The 17,578-nt window shown below is 39.1% G+C and overlaps 1 protein-coding gene across 2 annotated transcripts in view; it reads left to right on the forward strand.

The window, feature by feature from the left end:
* Nucleotides 1-17,578, forward strand: part of SLC25A24 (solute carrier family 25 member 24) — a 64,222-nt gene that overhangs the window by 20,760 nt on the left and 25,884 nt on the right. The window lies entirely within an intron of this gene.

A 17,578-nucleotide genomic window follows, 5' to 3' on the forward strand; every position in this document is an offset into this window, starting at 1 on the left:
TAATTTTTTTTTTTTTTTTTTTTTGAGACGGAGTCTGGCTCTGTTGCCCAGGCTGGAGTGCAGTGGCGCAATCTCAGCTCACTGCAAGCTCCGCCTCCCAGGTTCACGCCATTCTCCTGCCTCAGCCTCCCGAGTAGCTGGGACTACAGGCACCCACCACCACGCCCGGCTAATTTTTTTTGTATTTTTAGTAGAGACGGGGTTTCACCGTGGTCTCTATCTCCTGACCTCGTGATCCGCCCGCCTTGGCCTCCCGAAGTGCTGGGATTACAAGCGTGAGCCACTGTGCCCGGCCCTATATTTAATTTTTAAAGGAACTCCATACTGCTTTCCATAATGGCTGTATTTATTTACCTCCTCACCAACAGGGTGCCAAAGTTCCCTTTTCTCCACATACTTGCCAACACTTGTTATCTTTTGTCTCTTTGGTAAGAGTCATTCTAAGTATAGTATGAGGTGATAGCTCATTGTGGTTTTTATTTGCATTTCTGTGGTAATTAGTGATATTGAGCTTTTTTTTTTCTTGTACTTTTTGGCCATTTGTATGTCTTTGAAAAATGTCTATTGGGGTTTTTTGGTTGTTTATTTGAGGTTTTTTGTTTTTATGTAGGCGTTTACTGCCATAAACTTTGCTCTTAAAACTGCTTTTGCTGTGTTCCATGAGTTTTGGTATTATGTGTTTCCATTTTTTTTCATCTCAGGAAATTTTTGAATTTTGCTTTCAGTTTCTTCATTGACCCACTAATCATTCAGGAGCATGTTGTTTAATTTCCGTGTATTTGTGAATTTGCTGAAGCACCTCTGTTAGTGATTTCTAGTTGTTTTTTTTTTTTTTTTGAGATGGAGCTCTGCCACCCAGGCTGGAGTGCAGTGGCGCCATCTCGGCTCACTGCCAGCTCTGCATCCCAGGTTCACGCCATTCTCCTGCCTCAGCCTCCCGAGTAGCTGGGGCTACAGGCATGTGCCACCACGCCCAGCTAATTTTTGTATTTTTAGTAAAGACGGGGTTTCACCGTGTTGGCCAGGATGGTCTCGATCTCTTGACTTCATGATCCATCCGCCTTGGCCTCCCAAAGTGCTGGGATTACAGGCATAAGCCACCACGCCCAGCCAATGTTTGGTATTTATCTTTAGGTGTTCTGATGTTGGGTTCATATATGTTTATAAAAAACAATAGCTACATAATTCATTAAGGGATATGCAATATAAAATATATAAATTGTGAGATTGAAAATTCAAAATGGGAGGACTGGAGTAAAAGTGCCTTCATATAACTTATTGTTATATCCTCTTATTGAATTGACCCTTTTATCATTATGTAGGATCTTTGTTTCTCCTTTACAATTTCTGACTTAAAGTTTGTTTTATATGATACAAGTAGAGTTACTCCTGCTCTCTTTTGGTTTCTGTTTCCATGGAATATCTTTTTCCATTCCTTCACCATCAGTCTGTGTGTATTTTTACAGATGAAATGAGTCTGTCATGGGCAGCAAATAGTTGGATCTAGTTTTTTTTATCCACTCAGACACTATGTTTTTTGATTGGATAATTTAATCCATTCATGTTCAAGGTAATTATTGATAAGTAAGGACTTGGTACTGCCATTTTGCTTATTGTTTCATGGTTCTTTTGTAGATCCTTTATTCTTTTCTTCCTCTCTTGCTGTCTTTTTTTGTGGTTAAGTGAGTTTCTCTAGTGGTATGTTTTGATTTCTTGCTTTTTATTTTTTCTGTATCTCCTATTGGTTTTTGGTTTGTGGTTACCAAGAGGTTACAAAAAAAATCTTAAGAGTTATAATAGTTTATTTTAACTTGATAACTTAATTTTTATTGCAAAACCCCCCCAAACAAAAAAAATCTACACTTTTACTTAATCCCCTGACATTTTGAATTTTTGATGTCACAGTTTACATTTTTTCATATTGCGTATCCCTTAAATTATTGTAGCTATTATTACTTTTAATAGTTTTCTCTTTTATCTTTCCTTCTACAGATATAAGTGATTGTCTTACCATCATTACAGTATTAGAGTATTTTGAATTTACCTGTGTACTTTCTTTTATCAGTCAGTTTTATACTTTCAGATGTTTTTGTGTTAGCATCTTTTTCTTTCAGCTTGAGGAACTCCTTTTACATTTCTTATAAAATAGGTGTGGTCATGATTATCTCCCTCAGCTATTGTTTGTCTGGGAAAGTATCTCTCCTTCATTTCTGAAGGACACTTTGCTGGGTACATTACTCTTGTTCGGTATTTTTCTCCTTGAACACTTTGAATATATCATCCCTTTCTCTCCTGACTTGTTAGTTATCTGCTGACAAGTCTGTTTCCAACCATATTGGGACTCTCTTATATGTTATTTGCTTCTTATCTCTTGCTGTTTTCAGGATCCTCTCATCGTCTTTGATTTTTGATAGTTTGATTATAATATGTCTTGAGGTAGTCTTGTTTGGATTGAATCTCATTAGAGACCTTTGACTTTTTCTGGATGTAGATATTTACCTCTTTCTCCAGGTTTGGAAAATTTTCTGTTACTGTTTCTTTAATTAAGCTTTTTACCCTTTTTATCTTCCTTTTCTCCTTCTTTAACTCCTGTGACTCAAAACTTTGCTCTTTTGATGCTGTTCCATAAATCTTGTAAGCTTTCTTCATTCATTTTCATTCTTCTTTCTCCTCTGTGTATTTTCAAATAACCTGTCTTTGAGTTCATAGTTTCTTTCTTCTTCTTGATCTCTTCTGCAGTTGATGCTCCCATATTGCATTTTAATTTTGTTCATTGTATTTTTCAGCCCCATGATTTCTGTTTGATTTTTTCTTTTATTATTTCAATCTCTTTATTACCTTTCTCATTGTGGTCACTGGTTGTTTTCCTAATTTCATTAAATTGTTTCTTTGTATTTTCTTGAAGTTTGCTGAGCTTTCTTAAAACAGTTATTTTGAATTCTTTGTCAGTTCATACATCTCTGTTTCTTTAGGGATGGTCACTGGTACTGTTTCTTTTTTTTTTTTTTCTTTTTTATTATTATACTTTAGGTTTTAGGGTACATGTGCAAAATGTGCAGGTTTGTTACATATGTATCCATGTGCCATGTTGGTTTGCTGCACCCATTAACTCGTCATTTAGCATTAGGTATATCTCCTAATGCTGTCCCTCCCCCCTCCCCCTACCCCACAACAGTCCCTGTAGTGTGATGTTCCCCTTCCTGTGTCCATGAGTTCTCATTGTTCAATTCCCACCTATGAGTGAGAACATGCGGTGTTCGGTTTTTTGTCCTTGCGATAGTTTACTGAGAATGATGGTTTCCAGTTTCATCCATGTCCCTACAAAGGATATGAACTCATCATTTTTTATGGCTGCATAGTATTCCATGGCGTATATGTGCCACATTTTCTTAATTCAGTCTATCGTTGTTGGACATTTGGGTTGGTTCCAAGTCTTTGCTATTGTGACTAGTGCTGCAATAAACATAGGTGTGCATGTGTCTTTATAGCAGCATGATTTATAGTCCTTTGGGTCTATACCCAGTAATGGGATGGCTGGGTCAAATGGTATTCCTAGTTCTAGATCCCTGAGGAATTGCCACACTGACTTCCACAATGGTTGAACTAGTTTACAGTCCCACCAACAGTGTAACAGTGTTCCTATTTCTCCACATCCTCTCCAGCACCTGTTGTTTCCTGACTTTTTAATGATGGCCATTCTAACTGGTGTGAGATGGTATCTCATTGTGGCTTTGATTTGCATTTCTCTGATGGCCAGTGATGATGAGCATTTTTTCACGTGTTTTTTGGCTGCATAAATGTCTTCTTTTGAGAAGTGTCTGTTCATGTCCTTCGCCCACTTTTTGATGGGGTTGTTTGTTTTTTTCTTGTAAATTTGTTTGAGTTCATTGTAGATTCTGGATATTAGCCCTTTGTCAGATGGGTAGGTTGCGAAAATTTTCTCCCATTTTGTAGGTTGCCTGTTCACTCCAATGATAGTTTCTTTTGCTGTGCAGAAGCTCTTTAGTTTAATTAGATGCCATTTGTCAATTTTGGCTTTTGTTGCCTTTGCTTTTGGTGTTTCAGACATGAAGTCCTTGCCCACGCCTATGTCCTGAATGGTATTGCCTAGGTTTTCTTCTAGGGTTTTTATGGTTTTAGGTCTAACATTTAAGTCTTTAATCCATCTTGAATTAATTTTTGTATAAGGTGTAAGGAAGGGATCCAGTTTCAGCTTTCTACATATGGCTAGCCAGTTTTCCCAGCACCATTTATTAAATAGGGAATCCTTTCCCCATTTCTTGTTTTTGTCAGGTTTGTCAAAGATCAGATAGTTGTAGATATGCGGCATTATTTCTGAGGGCTCTGTTCTGTTCCATTGATCTATGTCTCTGTTGTGGTACCAGTACCATGCTGTTTTGGTTACTGTAGCCTTGTAGTATAGTTTGAAGTCAGGTAGCGTGATACCTCCAGCTTTTTTCTTTTGGCTTAGGATTGACTTGGCAATGCGGGCTCTTTTTTGGTTCCATATGAACTTTAAAGTAGTTTTTTCCAATTCTGTGAAAAAAGTCATTGGTAGCTTGATGGGGATGGCATTGAATCTATAAATTACCTTGGGCAGTATGGTCATTTCACGATATTGATTCTTCCAACCCATGAGCATGGAATGTTCTTCCATTTGTTTGTGTCCTCTTTTATTTCATTGAGCAGTGGTTTGTAGTTCACCTTGAAGAGGTCCTTCACATCCCTTGTAAGTTGGATTCCTAGGTATTTTATTCTCTTTGAAGCAATTGTGAATGGGAGTTCACTCATGATTTGGCTCTCTGTTTGTCTGTGACTGGTGTACAAGAATGCTTGTGATTTTTGTACATTGATTTTGTATCCTGAGACTTTGCTGAAGTTGCTAATCAGCTTAAGGAGATTTTGGGCTGAGATGATGGGGTTTTCTAGATATACAATTATGTCGTCTGCAAACAGGGACAATTTGACTTCCTCTTTTCCTAATTGAATACCCTTTATTTCCTTCTCCTGCCTGATTGCCCTGGCCAGAACTTCCAGCACTATGTTGAATAGGAGTGGTGAAAGAGGGCATCCCTGTCTTGTGCCAGTTTTCAAAGGGAATGCTTCCAGTTTTGTCCATTCAGTATGATATTGGCTGTGGGTTTGTCATAGATAGCTCTTATTATTTTGAGATGCATCCCATGAATACCTAATTTATTGAGAGTTTTTAGCATGAAGGGTTGTTGATTTTTGTCAAAGGCCTTTTCTGCATCTATTGAGATAATCATGTGGTTTTTGTCTTTGGTTCTGTTTATATGCTGGATTAAATCTATTGATTTGCATATGTTGAACCAGCCTTGCATCCCAGGGATGAAGCCCACTTGATCATGGTGGATAAGCTTTTTGATGTGCTGCTGGATTTGGTTTGCCAGTATTTTATTGAGGATTTTTGCATCAATGTTCATCAAGGATATTGGTCTGAAATTCTCTTTTTTGGTTGTGTCTCTGCCAGGCTTTGGTATCAGGATGATGCTGGCCTCATAAAATGAGTTAGGGAGGATTCCCTCTTTTTCTATCGATTGGAATAGTTTCAGAAGGAATGGTACCAGTTCCTCCTTGTACCTCTGGTAGAATTTGGCTGTGAATCCATCAGGTCCTGGACTCTTTTTCGTTGGTAAGCTATTGATTATTGCCACAATTTCAGAGTCTGTTATTGGTCTATTCAGAGATTCAACTTCTTCCTGGTTTAGTCTTGGGAGGGTGTATTTGTCGAGGAATTTGTCCATTTCTTCTAGATTTTCTAGTTTATTTGCGTAGAGATGTTTGTAGTATTCTCTGATGGTAGATTGTATTTCTGTGGGATCGGTGGTGATATCCCGTTTTTCATTTTTTATTGCATCTATTTGATTCTTCTCTCTTTTCTTCTTTATTAGTCTTGCTAGCGGTCTATCAATTTTGTTGATCTTTTCAAAAAACCAGCTCCTGGATTCATTAATTTTTTGAAGGGTTTTATGTGTCTCTATTTCCTTCAGTTCTGCTCTGATTTTAGTTATTTTTAGTCTTCTGCTAGCTTTTGAATGTGTTTGCTCTTGCTTTTCTAGTTCTTTTAATTGTGATGTTAGGGTGTCAGTTTTGGATCTTTCCTGCTTTCTCTTGTGGGCACTTAGTGCTATAAATTTCCCTCTACACACTGCTTTGAATGTGTCCCAGAGATTCTGGTATGTTGTGTCTTTGTTCTCGTTGGTTTCAAAGAACATCTTTATTTCTGCCTTCATTTCATTATGTACCCAGTTGTCGTTCAGGAGCAGGTTGTTCAGTTTCCATGTAGTTGAGCAGTTTTGAGTGAGTTTCTTAATCCTGAGTTCTAGTTTGATTGCACTGTGGTCTGAGAGACAGTTTGTTATAATTTCTGTTCTTTTACATTTGCTGAGGAGAGCTTTACTTGCAACTATGTGGTCAATTTTGGAATAGGTGTGGTGTGGTGCTGAAAAAAATGTATATTCTGTTGATTTGGGGTGGAGAGTTCTGTAGATGTCTATTAGGTCCACTTTGTGCAGAGCTGAGTTCAATTCCTGCATATCCTTGTTAACTTTCTGTCTCGTTGATCTGTCTAATGTTGACAGTGGGGTGTTAAAATCTCCCATTATTATTGTGTGGGAGTTTAAGTCCCTTCGTAGGTCACTCAGGACTTGCTTTATGAATCTGGGTGCTCCTGTGTTGGGTGCATATATATTTAGGATAGTTAGCTCTTCGACTGATCCCTTTACCATTATGTAATGGCCTTCTTTGTCTCTTTTGATCTTTGTTGGTTTAAAGTCTGTTTTATCAGAGACTAGGATTGCAACCCCTGCCTTTTTTTATTTTCCATTTGCTTGATAGATCTTCCTCCATCCCTTTATTTTGAGTCTATGTGTGTCTCTGCACGTGAGATGGGTTTCCTGAATACAGCACACTGATGGGTCTTGACTCCTTATCCGGTTTGCCAGTCTGTGTCTTTTAATTGGAGCATTTAGCCCATTTACATTTAAAGTTAATATTGGTATGTGTGAATTTGATCCTGTCATTCTGATGTTAGTTGGTTATTTTGCTCATTAGTTGATGCAGTTTCTTCCTAGCCTCGATGGTCTTTACAATTTGGCTTGTTTTTGCAGTGGCTGGTACCGGTTGTTCCTTTCCATGTTTAGTGCTTCCTTCAGGAGCTCTTTTAGGGCAGGCCTGGTGGTGACAAAATCACTCAGCATTTGCTTGTCTGTAAAGTATTTTATTTCTCCTTCACTTATGAAGCTTACTTTGGCTGGATATGAAATTCTGGGTTGAAAATTCTTTTCTTTAAGAGTGTTGAATATCAGCCTCCACTCTCTTCTGGCTTGTAGAGTTTCTGCCGAGAGATCAGCTGTTAGTCTGATGGGCTTCCCTTTGTGGGTAACCCGACCTTTCTCTCTGGCCGCCCTTAACATTTTTTCCTTCATTTCAACTTTGGTGAATCTGACAATTATGTGTCTTGGAGTTGCTCTTCTCGAGGAGTATCTTTGTGGCATTCTCTGTATTTCCTGAATCTGAATGTTGGCCTGTCGTGCTAGATTGGGGAAGTTCTCCTGGATAATATCTTGCAGAGTGTTTTCCAACTTGGTTCCATTCTCCCCATCACTTTCAGGTACACCAGTCAGACGTAGGTTTGGTCTTTTCACATAGTCCCATATTTCTTGGAGGCTTTGTTCGTTTCTTTTTATTCTTTTTTCTCTAAACTTCCCTTCTCGCTTCATTTCATTCATTTCATCTTCCATCACTGATACCCTTTCTTTCAGTTGATTGCATCGGCCCCCGAGGCTTCTGCAATCTTCGCGTAGTTCTCGAAACTTGGCTTTCAGCTCCATCAGCTCCTTTAAGCCCTTCTCTGCATTGGTTATTCTAGTTATCCATTCGTCTAATTTTTTTTTCAAAGTTTTTAACTTCTTTGCCATTGTTTTGAATTTCCTCCCGTAGCTCGGAGTAGTTTGATCGTCTGAAGCCTTCTTCTCTCAACTCGTCAAAGTCATTCTCCGTCCAGCTTTGTTCCATTGCTGGTGAGGAACTGCATTCCTTTGGAGGAGGAGAGGTGCTCTGCTTTTTAGAGTTTCCAGTTTTTCTGCTCTGTTTTTTCCCCATCTTTGTGGTTTTATCTACTTTTGGACTTTGATGATGGTGATGTACAGATGGGTTTTTGGTGTGGATGTCCTTTCTGTTTGTTAGTTTTCCTTCTACCAGACAGGACCCTCAGCTGCAGGTCTGTTGGAGTTTGCTAGAGGTCCACTCCAGACCCTGTTTGGCTGGGTGTCAGTAGCAGTGGCTGCCGCACAGCGGATTTTCGTGAGACTGCAAATTCAGCTGTCTGATAGTTCCTCTGGAAGTTTTGTCTCAGAGGAGTACCTGGCCGAGTGAGGTGTCAGTCTGTCCCTACTGGGGGGTGCCTCCCAGTTAGGCTGCTCGGGGGTCAGGGGCCCACTTTAGGAGGCAGTCTGCCCGTTCTCAGATCTCCAGCTGCGTGCTGGGAGAACCACTACTCTCTCAAAGCTGTCAGACAGGGACATTTAAGTCTGCAGAGGTTCCTGCTGACTTTTTGTTTGTCTGTGCCCTGCCCCCAGAGGTGGAGCCTACAGAGGCAGGCAGGCCTCCTTGAGCTGTGGTGGGCTCCACCCGGTTCGAGCTTCCTGGCTGCTTTGTTTACCTAAGCAAGCCTGGGCAATGGCGGGCACCCCTCCCCCAGCCTCACTGCTGCCTTGCAGTTTGATCTCAGACTGCTGTGCTATCAATCAGCGAGACTCTGTGGGCATAGGACCCTCCGAGCCAGGTGCGGGACACAATCTCCTGGTGTGCCGTTTTCCAGGCCCGTTGGAAAAGAGCAGTATTAGGGTGGGACTGACCCGATTTTCCAGGTGCTGTCTGTTACCCCTTTCTTTGACTAGGAAAGGGAACTCCCTGACCCCTTGCGCTTCCCGAGCGAGGCAATGCCTCGCCCTGCTTTGGCTCGTGCACAGTGCGCTGCACCGACTGTCCTGCACCCACTGTTTGGTACACCCTAGTAAGATGAACCTGGTACCTCAAATGGAAATACAGAAATCACCCTCCTCCTGTGTCGCTCACGCTGGGAGCTGTAGACCGGAGCTGTTCCTATTCGGCCATCTTGGCTCCATCCCGGTACTGTTTCTTTAGTGATGTCATTTGTTCCTGATTGTTGTCCATGCTTGTGGCCATGTGGTTATGTCTGTGCATTTGAAGAAGCAGGCACTTATTTCAGTCTTTGCAGACTGGCTTTGTCTGAGAATGCCCTTCAACAGTCAGCCTGTCTAGAGATTCTTTAATATTTAATTAAATATCTGTAATATTTTGAAGAACTTCCAAATTGTTTCTAAAGTGGCTGCACCATTTTATAACCCCAGCAGCAATGAATGAAGGTTTCAGTTTCTCCACAGCCATATCAATACTCATTACTGTCTTTTGATTTTTTTATTTTTATTTTTTTTGAGACAGGGTCTTGCTCTGTCATCACATCTGGAGTGCAGTTGCACAATCATGGCTCATTGCAGCCTCAACTTCCCTGGCTCAATTGATCCTCTCACCTCCTGAGTACCTGGGACCACAGGCATGTACCACAGTGCCTGGCTAATTTTTTATTTTTTGTAGAGATGAGGTTTTGCCATGTTGCCTAGTGTATTAGTCCATTCTCATGCTGCTATAAAGAACTGCCTGAGACTGGATAATTTATAAAGGAAAGAGGTTTAATTGACTCACACTTTTGCTTAGCTGGGGAGCCCTCAGGAAACTTACAATCATGGTGGAAGGGGAAGCAAACATGTCTTTCTTCGCATGATGGCAGGAAGAGCAGTGCCTAGCAAACAGGGGGAAAAACCCTTATAAAATAATCAGATCTCATGAGAACTTACTATTATTAGAACATCAAAATGAGGGTAACCTCTTCCATAATTCAGTTACCTCCCACTGGGTCCCTCCCATGACATGTGGGGATTATTGGAACTATAATTCAAGATGAGATTTGGGTGAGGACACAGCCATACCATATCATTTTGCCCCTGGTCCCTCTGAAATCTCATGTTCTCACATTACAAAACACAATCCTGCCTTCCCAACAGTCCCCCAGCATCTTAATTCATTCCAGCATTAACCTAAAAGTCCAAGGTCTCATCAGAGACAAGGCAAGTCCCTTCTGCCTATGAGCCTGTAAAATCAAAAGCAAGGTAGTTATTATACTTCCTAGATACAGTGAGGGTACAGGCATTGATTAAATATGCTTGTTCCAAATGGGAGAAATTGGCCAAAATGGAGGGGCTACAGGCGCCAAGTAAGTCTGAAATCTAGTGGAGTAGTCAAATCTTAAAGCTCCAAAATGATCTCCTTTGACTCCATGTCACACATCCAGCTCATGCTAATGCAAGTAGTGGGCTCCCATGGCCTTGAGCATCTCCACTCCTGTGGCTTTGCAGGGTACAGACCCCCTTCTGGCTCTCTTCACAGGCTGGCATTGAATGTCTTTGGCTTTTCCAGGTGCATGGTGCAAGCTGTTGGTGGATCTACTATTTTGGGTTCTGGAGGATGGTGGCCCTCTTTTCACAGCTCCACTAGGCAGTGCTCCAGTGGGGACTCTGGGTGAAGGCTCCAACCCCATATTTCCCTTCGTCTCTGCCCTAGCAGAGGTTCTCCTTGAGGGCTCCACCCCTGCAGCAAACTTCTGTCTGGACATCCAGGCATTTCCATACATCCTCTGAAATCTAGGCAGAGGATCTCAAACCTTAATTCTTGGCTTCTGTGTACCCGCAGACTCAACAACTTGTGGAAGCTGACAAGGCTTGGGGCTTGCACCTTCTGAAGCCATGGCCTGAGCTGTACCTTGGCCCCTTTTAGCCATGGCTGGGATGCAGGGCACCAAGTCCTGAGATTGCACAAAGCAGCAAGGCTCTGGGCCTCTGGGCCTATGATGGGAGGGCCTTCCCTGAAGACCTCTGAAGTGCCCTGGAGGCCATTTTCCCATTGTCTTAGTGATTAACATTTCACTCCTTGTTACTTATGCAGATTTCTGCAGCTGGTTTGAATTTTTTCCTCAGAAAATAGATTTTTCTTTTCTGTCACATCATCAGGGTGCAAATTTGCCAAACTTTTATCCTCTGCTTCCTGTTGAATGCTTTTCCACTTGGAAATTTCTTCTGCCTGATACCCCAAATCATCTCTCTTAGATTCAAAGTTCCACAGATCTCTAGGGCAGGGGCAAAAAGCCACCAGTCTCTTTGCTAAAGCATAACAAGAGTCACCTTTGCTCCAGTTCCCAACAAGTTCCTCATCTCCATCTGAGATCATCTCAGCCTGGACTTCATTGCCCATATTTCTATCAGCATTTTGGTCAAAGCAATTCAACAAGTCTCTGGGAAGTTACAAACTTTCCCACATCTTTCTGTCTTCTGAGCCCTCCAAATCTCTAAGAAGTTCCAAACTTTCCCAGTCTTCTTCTGAACCTTCCTAACTGTTCCAACCTCTGCCTGTTACCCAGTTCCAAAGTTACTTCCACATTTAGGGTATCCTTATAGCAGCACCCCACTCCTGGTACCAATTTACTGTATTAGTCCATTTTCACACTGCTATAAAGAACTGCCTGAGAATGGGTAATTTATAACAGAAAGAGGTTTAATTGACTCACAGTTTCGCATGGCTGGGGAGGCCTCAGATAACTTACAGTCATAGCAGAAAGGGAAGCAAACATGTCCTTCATATGGTGGCAGGAAGAAGAAGTGCTAAGCAAAGAGGGAAAAGCCCCTGTAAAACCATCATATCTCGTGAGAACTCACTCACTATTACAAGAACAGCAGCATGTGGTTAACCACCCCCCATAATTCAATTACCTCCCACCATCTCTCTCCCATGACACATGGAAATTATGGGAACTACAATTCAAGATGAGATTTGGTAGGGACACAGCCAAACCATATCATCTAGGCTGGTATTGAAATCCTGGGCTCAAGCAATCCACCCACCTTGCCCTACCAAAGTGCTGGGATTACAGGCATGAGCCACCATATCTGAACTGTCTTTTGATTTCTTTTGATTTTAACCATCCATTGGTTCTGCTTCTCTAGATAACCCTGACTAATATATAATTGGTATGTAGTGATATCTCATTGTTGCTTTGATTTATATTTCTTTCATGGCTAGTGACTTTTTTTGTACTTTTGGGATATTATTATTACTAGTGTTTATACTTCTTCAGTAAAAATGTTCAAAACAATTTTTAAAGGCAGAATGTGACCAGAGTTTCCTGTAGTTATGTAACCATCATGGACCTTCCCTCAAGTGCTTAGCCATTAGTGTTACTCATGTCACTCCAAATGTCAGCTTGTTTTCTTCCATTTCACGTCTCTTTGTGTCCCAAACCTGAATTCATGGGAGAAACATCTGAATGGTGCTTAATATGGCTTGGATATTCGTCCCCTCCAAATCTCATGTTGAAATGTGACCTCCAGTGTTGGAAGTAGGGACTAATTGGGTCACAAGAGTGGATCTTTCATTAATGGCTTGGTGATAAGTGAACTCTATTAGTTCATGAGAGCTGGTTGTTTATAAGATCCTGGCATCTCATTTCTCTTGTCCTTCTCTCACCATCTGACACACTTGCTCACCTTTTTTCTTCAGCCATGAGTAAAAGCTTCCTGAGGTTTCACCACAAACTGAGCAGATGTTGGTGCCATGCTTGTACAGTCTGTAGAACTGTGAGCCAAATAAGCCTCTTTTCTTTATAAATTATGGAGTCTCAGGTGTTCGTTTAAAACAACACAAAACAGACTAACACAGTGCTGATTGAAACAGCTGTGACTGGGTCATCAGGGTGTAAGAGAGGAGTCACTGGGTTGAAATATAGCTTCCTACTTACACCTGTTTAGTAGAAGCTATAGATATGAAGTAGCTGAAGCAGGCATTGCCTCTGAAACATGTGTTTCACATATATCATAATTATCTTGTGCTCTCATTTTTCTTTTAGGCTTTCATCTCCATCTCATTTCACCCGTTTACTTTCGTTTTCATATCTTTACGTTTCTTTCTCCACAATTATTCAGAACCTTGGAACCCTTCACTCCAGTTATTCTTTGGCTATGCAACTTGTTTCTCTGCTTCATGGTGCTTATGGTTTGTAATCATTGACTTATTTATATAGTTCAGTGGTTAGGAGTACAGTTTGGAGTTAGAATGCCTGGGTTGAAACTCTTAATTCTACTCTACTTACTAGTCTTGTGACTATAATAAAATTCTTAGCCTCTCTTTGTCTGTAAAATGGAGAGTACAGTAAATACATGGGCTTGTTTTAAGGATTAAATGAGTTAACATGTGAAATACTTAGAACAATGCCTGGCAAATGCTCAATGAATATTGGGTATTGCTTGCTTTTGTTTAGTGCCGTGCCTGTTGTTCCCACTGAGGGCACAGACCGTGTGTATCTGGTTAACAGTTCTATGTCCACCACATTGCAATAATGGACTCTCAGAAAATATTGAAGAATATGTTAAAGAATGAGTAGAATTATCCTACTGAAAAGGGTGAGTGGAAGGTAGGTAGGAGAAAGGACATATACAGCCCTGGAAGCAGCATATATGGGGAATGGGTGACACAGTGTTTCTTGGTACTCTCTAGACCATAGTGGGCCACCTCTTAGCTAGTGGTCTATGGATTATTTCAGCAGTCTGTTGGAAACAGCCATGAATATGGTAATAATGACCCATTTGTGGGTTCTAAGAAAAAGGACAACTACAATGCTAGACAATAATAGTATGTAAGTTAAGAGGGAAGGGGATGATTTGTATTAAACTGTTTTAAAATTCTTACCTTATTTAGGATGGTGGGGTCAAACATTAACTTTAGACTTTGTTATATGTATGTGGTAAAATTTCAAGGTAAACCATTGAAACTATAGTAGTTGAGTATATAACTTCCAAATCAGGGAGGAAAGAAATGAATAAGAAAATAAATACATAAACATAAGATTGAAGCAATACAATGAAGAGGGGAGAGGAGAGGGAAAAACATAGAAAGAATGAGATAATTAGAAAGCAATAGGTAAGATGTGAGAAATAAATTCAAGTACAGTAAAACTCCACTTAAATATGCCCTGCAATAATGTTGGGGCATGATTTCCCTTCATCCCCATTCTCAAATGGGGCAGGCTAAATAAAGTTCTTATCCTGTTTCCCTGGGGGTTTGAGGTGGGTGACGAGTAAGTTAGAAGATAATCACCTTCTGATCAGTTAGGACTTTCTTAGTTTAGTCTTCAATTAATAAAAATTAATGTAAATTTTGTCAGAAGGAAGAGATTGTCAGATGAAAGAACAAGCAAAATAAAGTCTTACTAACTGAAAAAAAGCTGGGGTAGCTATGTTAATATCAGCTATGGGATAGCTATGTTAATATCAACAGTTAATATTAATTATTAACAATATATTAATAATAGATTATATAGTAAAAACATCAATAAAAATAGAGTGTCACCACATTTTAAAATTCAGTATGAGGTTATACAATTTTTAAACTGGTTGATAAAATTCTGGGGATTAATTGGCAAATCCATCATAGTGGTGAGAGATTTTAACAGAATTCTTCCTGTATTTGATAGGTCAAGCAGAGAAAAGCTTTAGTGAAGACAAAAAGTTTTAAATACATAAGCTTGATTTAATGGGCATGTAATAGGACCTTGCATCAAAAAATTAGAAAAAATATTTTTTCTTAGGTGTGTATGGAACATGTATAAAAATTGATTTCATAGAAGGCCATAAAGCCAGGTTCAACACATTTCAAAGAACTGGTATCACAAGAACTACTTTCTCTGACCACTATGCGTTAAAGTAGAAGTTAATTACAGACATACATTATAAAAATGCCAATATTTTAAAATGTGATATACACTTCTCAACTTATGGGTCAAAGGAAATCATAAGTGGAAATTCAAGGACACGTTGACTTGAAAACATTAAAACTTATGGAATATTTCTAAGATGGCACTTGTATGAATTTTATAGTCTGAAAGCTTTTATTAGAAAAGAATTAAGTCTGAAAATTAATGTGCTAAGTCAGGGGAGAGAAACTGGAATAATCTCGAAGAGGGTAGGAGGAAGGAGATAATAAAGAGTATATAGCAAAGATGCAGTAACAGGATCAACAAAGCCAGAAGCTGTTTGTTGGAAAAGACAAGCCTCTGGAAAGATTGACGAAGAAAAAAGAGAAATGAGATGTAAATAAATCATATTCAATTACAAATAGACACATAAGAACTTTCAAAAAACTAATAAAATATTATGAATTATTAATGCCAATAAATTTGAAAACAGACAAAGTAGATGAATTTCCAGAAAAATATAACTTACTGGGACTGAATCAAGAAGAAACAGCTGATAGTACCTAAGCAATTGAAGAGATCGAGTCAGTAATTTAAAATTTTCTCATAAACAAAACGTTAGCCCCAGATGGTTCTTGCAAATGATTAAAGAACAGATGTACAAACATTTCCAGAGTGTAGAAGTACACGATCCTATCCTTTCTAGGAGATCATTGTAACACCAAAAGCAGACAGTATATGAAACAGGGAAATTAGAGGCCAAGATACCTATGACTTATATGTAAAAATTTAAAGAAAATATTAGCAAACTGAATCAGCCATATTAAAAAATATACCACAATCAATGCATTTATAAGAGCAACTTAACAAAATTTATAAGAAGACGTTAAAGAAGACTCAGTATGGAAAAGATGTACCTTCTCTCCAAGTTGGTGATAGAGATTCAATGCCATTAAAAAAACCCACCTGGTTGTTTTGAGGAACTTGTCAAGCTGAGTCTCAAATTTTATATCAAAGAGCAAAGGCCTAAGAATATCCAGGACATTCCTGAAGAACTGTAAGGAGCCAGGGGCCTGCCCTATCAGATACCAAGGGTTGTTATTAAGCCATAACCAAGTCAGTGCTGTTTCTACAGAAACAGACAAGTTAACAAGTGGAACATAATAGCCCAGAAACAGACCCATCCATATTTTGGATTTGTCACATGAAAGAAGTAGCTTTGCAAAACTTTGGGAAAAGGAGAGTGTGTGCAATAGATGATGCTCGTGCTCATGCAGACAAAAAGGAAATTGGGACACCTGCCTCTTACTGTACACGAACATCAACCTAAACGTGAAAGTTAAACTTTAACAGCTTGAGGTGGTGGGGAAGAAATATCTTTATCTCAGTGTAGGGAAGAATTTATTTTAAAAAGAAGACACAAAAGGCCATACACAGAAATGCAAAGACTGAATTCAGCTGCATTAAAAAGATTAAATTCAGCTGCATTAAAATCAAGAGCATCTGTACTTGGACAGCATAGAGTGGAAAGACAAAGAGAAGGTATTTGCCAACTTATAACTTGAAGGATTAGAATGTAACAATATAAAGAACTATATAAAAATAAGAAAAAGACACACAAAATGTTAGAAAAATGGGCAAAGACATGAACAGCATATCTCACATGGAAGAAACAGCAATTGCAAATGAGCATGGTAAGAGATGCTCAACATCGTTAGTAATCTGAAGGGAGATGCAAGTTATACCCACAGCAAGACTATCTTATCTAGGAAGTTTGTCAATGCATTAAATGTTCCGTGGTTTTAAGCTACAGAGTTTGTAATTCATTCATTTATTCAATAAATATTTACTCAGTGGTTGGGTGCTGGGGTCAGACAACAAACAATTACATTAAAATAGAAAATAGTGATATAAATAAAGCTATAAATATTGCAACCCAGAGTAATATTATAAACGTAAGTAGTGACTAGGACTCTCATGCAGATATACCTCTGTGCTGGGACAAGTGAAAGTTTCAGTGTAATTTCCCATTTGCAGTTCAAAATAAAAAGTGACAGTAGAAAACACAATAAATGAATATCTGAAAATTGCATTTTATTTGACTGCCATCCTTTTGCATAATTTTCATACTAATTATAGAATAAAATTTGTAGGATGCACCAAAGTTGTTTTAGAGACATCAATTAATTCAATAAATAAATGAGCACCTTCCTTGTGCCAGCCGTTGTAAGAGGTGGCCCAAGGAAGGGAATAAAACAGTCAAAATCCTGGCACATTCAGAGTTTCTCTTAGGAGAAAACAGATACAAATGGCATTAATTATGAAGAAACTTGTAAAACAAGCCAAATATTAATGATAAATATTTAAAAGTATGATATGTTAATTTTAAGATTGAAAATGAGGTGCCAGAATTTCTTAAGACTCAAAGTCACAGTCACTGAGAGTTTGATTTTTACAATCACTGTTAATTTTCCTAACTTCGAGGAAATTGATAGCATGTTTTGAGTATATTTCAAAAGTACATTCAAATGTTGCAATAGAACGTTAAGAATTATCTTTGTGATCCACTAAGTGCATAAAAAAATGGATAATGAATCTATTCATTACCACCTTTTAATATTTTATCTTTCAGTTTTTGTGTTTTGTAGCTCATTGGCAGAGTTTGACAGAGTGCTGAAAGTAGTCTTTAGTGAGCTGGCTGTAATTTTTGGGCCCATTTTTATCTAGATAATTAAAACT

Source organism: Nomascus leucogenys, chromosome 12 (assembly GCF_006542625.1).
Source record: "Nomascus leucogenys isolate Asia chromosome 12, Asia_NLE_v1, whole genome shotgun sequence".
Lineage (NCBI taxonomy): Eukaryota > Metazoa > Chordata > Mammalia > Primates > Hylobatidae > Nomascus > Nomascus leucogenys.